The sequence below is a fragment of the Dipodomys ordii genome, unplaced genomic scaffold, assembly GCF_000151885.1.
Source record: "Dipodomys ordii isolate 6190 unplaced genomic scaffold, Dord_2.0 Scaffold1000000522, whole genome shotgun sequence".
Classification (NCBI taxonomy): Eukaryota; Metazoa; Chordata; class Mammalia; order Rodentia; family Heteromyidae; genus Dipodomys; species Dipodomys ordii.
In genome coordinates this window covers 2,235-7,392 of record NW_012284139.1, presented here as the reverse complement: position 1 = coordinate 7,392, position 5,158 = coordinate 2,235, and the positions used below count along the sequence as shown (strand labels likewise).

General features: G+C 49.7%; 1 pseudogene; it reads right to left on the bottom strand.

Moving 5' to 3' along the window:
• Positions 1 to 3,338: 3,338 nt before the first annotated feature.
• On the bottom strand, positions 3,339 to 4,739 carry LOC106002739 (annotated as a pseudogene).
• Between the last annotated feature and the right edge of the window lie 419 nt (positions 4,740 to 5,158).

Below are 5,158 nucleotides of genomic sequence, written 5' to 3'. Positions count from 1 at the left end.
TGCTAGTTTTTGTTGACACCTTTTCAGTATGGGCTGAAGCTTACCCAACAAAGCATGAGAACGCGAACATCGTGACTAAGAAGATCCTGGAAAAAATCCTACCCAGGTATGGCTTCCCATCCACCATCGGGTCAGACAATGGACCGGCTCAAAAGTAAGTCAGGAAATAGCTGTGGCACTGGGGATGGATTGGAAATTGCACTGTGCTTATAGACCCCAGAGTTCAGGACAGGTATGAATGGGATTCTAAAAGAGACCTTAACTAAATTGGCCTTGGAGACTGGCCCAGACTGGGTATCACTCCTTCCTTTAGCCTTGTTTAGAATAAGAAATTCACCCTATCGGCGTGGCTTTACTCCTTTTGAAATAATGTATGGACAGCCTCCACCCATTATCCCTAGCCTTCAGACTGAATTGCTTGCTGATTTGGATGATACTGAATTTCTGTGTAAGCTTGACTATTTACAGCTGGGGCATAAGTGTATGTGGCCCCTGCTTAGAGCATTATAAGGTTCTGCTTCTATTCCTACCCCCCCCATTTGTTTAAACCAGGGGACTGGGTGTTTGTTCGAAGGCACAACTTGAGATCTCTGGAACCATGGTGGAAGGGACCTTACATGGTGCTACTGGCTACACCTACTGCTCTTAAGGTGGATTGCATTGCTGCTTAGATCCACTGCTCCCACGCCAGACCAGCTGACCCCTTTGCCCTGGATGACCATGGGGAAACATGGGAAGTCTCCAAGCATCCTACCCAACCACTCCGCATACGCCTCAAGAAAAGAAAAATGGACTGATTGTTATTGGTATACTCATTCAAGATCAAGAGCTGTTGGAGTTTAGTTTCGTGCCAGAGCTACAAGATTGTGGCTCAGGATCATAAGTCAAGGGGGGGAAATGAAAGGTTAAAGTTTGAGGCAGTGACCACTTGTTGCTTGTTTCTATTTAGCAAAGCAACATATGGTGGTAATCAACATACCTCGTTGATTGTGTGCCTTTATAAGACCTGCAACTCCTTAGCTCGGGACTCTCCCCCTTGTCTCCGCTGTGTCGCAATGTAGGAAGAGGCCCGAGCTGCAGCCCATTTAAATAAAACAGCTGTAGAGTCTGACTCTCAGTGGTCTTCTTGGAGGGGGTCCTGTGACTTTGGCATACCACCTTCAGCAGACATGAAGTCAGAGACAAGGTTTTCAAACGTGGCAGGCTCCTGATGATGGCGGGTACATTTGCATAAACCAAGACTATGTGATGCACATGAAGCTCCTGGAGATGCTGCAGCTGTCCTAGATGCTCTCTGATCATTCAGGGATACTGGAACTCCTTGTGAGGGTGAGGATCCAAGTCGCCACCCGTGTTGGGACAGTTGAGGATGTGAAGGTTCTTCATTCCACCCAAGTAAGGAGCAAGTTGTTTCCTAATTCCTGGATGCCAAAATTCACTCACCACCAGTTTAGGGATGGAGTCCAGCCTCACCACAAGCAGAGCCTTCTGGATTTCCGCGATGGAGTCAGACCAAATCTGCAGCTTCCTGGAGCACAGCTGGACTCATTCTCTCCTCTCTCTGGCCCAGTGCAGCAGGTGGGTTTGGAGAGCATCCTGGGCACCATCTTTGATCAGCAGATGCATAATTTTCATCAAGGGTTTCTCTGCAGTCTTTGCTGAGCAGTGATTTACAGCTCGCCTGTCAGTCAGAACATCTGGAGGAGCGATGCGGGCATGGAGGCGTACCCCCATGTCCATATCTCCACAGATTGATAACTTGTAGTTTACATCACCTGGGAGCTCCTTCTTGCCAAGTAGCAGATTCAGCCCATCCAGGACAGCCTTGAAGGTCTCCAGGTCGGGAGATTCTGCCAGATCCCTCAGCGGGAGGCAGGAGAAGGGCCAGGTCTGCACCAGGGCTTTCAGCACCTCTGTGTGGCCCTGGGCATAGATATCAATGAAAAGTGAAGGGAACAGCAGCAGAGGAAGATCTTCTACAGCAAAGATGGCCAGGGCTTGGTTGCTTAGCAGACTCTGCATGGCTAGATGCTGGAACGAGGGTGGGGCTCCAGTGCTCATCTTGATGGACCAGAATTGGACCAGGTGTGCAGGGCTCTCTGAATCCCAGCAGGGCCAGGCACTCACTGTCCAATCCAGAATTCTTCTTCTGTTCTCTGATCCCTAGATTTCCTTCACGCCCAACCCCAGCCTCACCATTGCATAGCTGCCAATGAGAGAGCAGCTTCTGATGGAATTTTTGAGACACACCATGCACACCTTGGTTGGCCTTTGCAGTTGAGATTAATTCAAATATTGATTTTAACCAAAAAGGGATAGTTTAAAGGCCTGTCCCACACAGTCCAGCTTCTCTCTATATTGTAAATCACACTTTATCAAAATGACCTCCACTTTTATTCCTTAATCCCTCCAGACATTCCCACAGATGTTCCACTGCAAAGCCTGCAAGGAGAGAAGTCATCCGAATTGATAACATCCACAAAGCCTGCAGGAAATCTTTTCTCTGGAGTTCTTTCTCTCTCTGAATCCCTTTCTATTCTTCTTCATCTTCCTTCCTTCCCTCCCTCCCTCCCTCTCTCCCTATATCCTTCCCTCCCTTCCTTTCTTGCAAGTTTCTTTTTAATCCCCATCCTAGACCTCGGGTAAGGGTTTATTTGTTTGTGTATTTGTGCCAGTTCTTGCATCTAGGTGCTATCTCTGAGCTTTGGTTCACAATGCCAGAACTCTACTACTTGAGCCACAATTCCACTTCTGGCCACTTTTGGAAGTTCACTAGAGATAAGAGTCTCAAAGATATCTGTGCCCAGGCTGCCTATGTATGGAAACGCTCAGATCTCCGATTTGCAGAGTTAAGGTTCTAGGTATGCACACTCCTCATTCTTTGGTGCTGAAAAATGATATCTTTCTACTCATGCTTTTTCATGTTTTTATTTTTGATCGATACAGAAAATTATAGATGGTAAAGGATTATTCCACAACTTAGGGGTTTTCTTACAACCATTCAGAAAAACAAAATCATGATCCAGTTCTTTCGAGGCAGAATTGATTCCAGATTCCTGCTGCTGTGTGTACAGGACACATGGAACCCCAAAGTACTCACAAACTCCTGGGGTTCCAGAGTTACAATTGAACTGACAAACTCAGGACCAGATGCCCAGTCTCTTCCATCCACGCTGAACACGGGGGTCTGTGCCCCCTGGAGAATGCTCTTCCTGGCTTTCATTTCTGCTGCTAGGAAGCAATTCTAGGAGAGAGGTGCACAACTACAAAGACAGAGTAGAAAGGCCAGAAAGATGCTCTTCTGTGAGCAGCCAGGAGCCATTTGACTCCAGGGTATATTACTTGTTTAGGTAATGACTGAATTTGGTACAGATCTGGACTTTGTGGCTTGGTCCCAAGTCCCTCAAAGTCTGTGCCAAGACAGTAAGAACCTGGGCAAATCTCTCCGGGTGGATGTCCCATGGCCACTGATTTTGAGGGTAGTAGCTCTCCAGAGGGGCAGGATAGAGCCCTCGTCTCAAATGGCCCATCTGGGCCGTGTGGCTCAGGAGGATCTGCAGGGCGGCCATGGAGATGTGGTTTCCATAGAAGCTGAAGAACCTGAGCTGGGAACACTGGCTCAGGGCGGGCAGCATGGCCGAGAGCTGGACATCCGTGAAGGCTAAGTCCTCCAGGGCCAGGGTCTCCAGGGTGCCGGCCACTCCTTGCAGCAGGTCTAGCAGGGTCTCAAGACTGAAGCAGACCGTGGACAGGCTCCTCAGACGCAGGTGCTTGAGCTGCTTGGTGCAGGGACACTGGAACAGGAACCTCAGGTGAGCTTCGCTCAGCAGACACGAACTCAGAGACAAGGTCTTTAAGGACGTCAGTGTCCTGAGGATGGAGGGCGGCTGTTCATAGTGGAAGCAGACATCGTGTACATAAAGCTCCTGCAGATGCTGCAGCTGCCCCAGCTGTGCCCCAAATTTGCAGGAACACCAGCCATTCCTGGAGCTGGAAGTGAAGAAGCTGCCACACATCTTGGAGAAGGTGAGGATGTGAAGGTTCTTCATCTGGCCCAGGTAAGGGGCAAATGTTTTCAGAAGTTCTTGACATGGGAATTTACTCACCACCAGCTCCTGGATGGAGTCCAGTCTCACCACACGCAGAGCCTTCTGGATTTTATAGATGGAGCCAGACAGAATCCGCAGCTTCCTGGAGCACAGCTGGACTTGTTCTCCCCTCACCCTGGCCCACTGGAGCAGGTGGGCTTGGAGAGCATCCTGGGCGCCATCTTTGATGGTCAGGTCCATGAGTAAAATCAAGGGCTGCTCTACAGTCATCATTGAACCACAGCTCTCTGTTGGCCTTTCAGTCAGGACATCTGGATAAGAGATTCGGGCCATTGAAGGGTAGCCCTGTATCCAGATGTTGGGGTGCTCATTCCGCAGGTCGAGGACTTGCAGTTTCCACCGACTGGGGCGCTCCTTCTTGGCCAGTAGCAGATCAAGCCCATCCAGGACAGCCTTGAAGGTTTCCAGGTCTGGAGACTCTTCCAGGTCCCCCAGGGGGAGGCAGAAGAAGGGCCAGGCCTGCACGAGGGCCTTCAGCATCTCTTTGTGGGCTCTGGCATAGACCTCCATGAAGAGCGAAGGGAACAGCAACACCGGTAGATCCTCCAGGGCAGAGATGGCCAGGACCTGGTTGCTCAGTAGACTCTGCAGGGCCAGATGCTGGAGCGAGGGTAGGGTTCTGCGGCTCATCTTCACGGGCCAGAAGTGGAGTAGATATGGACCAGGTGTGCAGGACACTCTGAATCTCAATAGGGCCAGGCAATCACAGCAGACTCCAGGCTTCTGCTCTTTTCTGGCTCTTTGTGGTCTTTATATCCTAGCCCCACCCTCCCCTCTGTGTATCTACCAATGGGAGAGCAGATTCTGATGGGATTTCTCAGTAACACCGACCTCGCCCTGTCTGGGTCTAAGCATCTAGATTAATTTAAACAGAGATTCTACTCAGACTGATAGGATTAAAGGCAGGACCCACTGAGCCCAGCTTCCATTTCAAATCTGTAACACAAACACACACACACACACACACACACACAAACACACACACTTCCGGCCCTTATTTGTTAACCCTTTGAGAAATTTCCACAGATATTTCACTGCCTTGAGCCTGC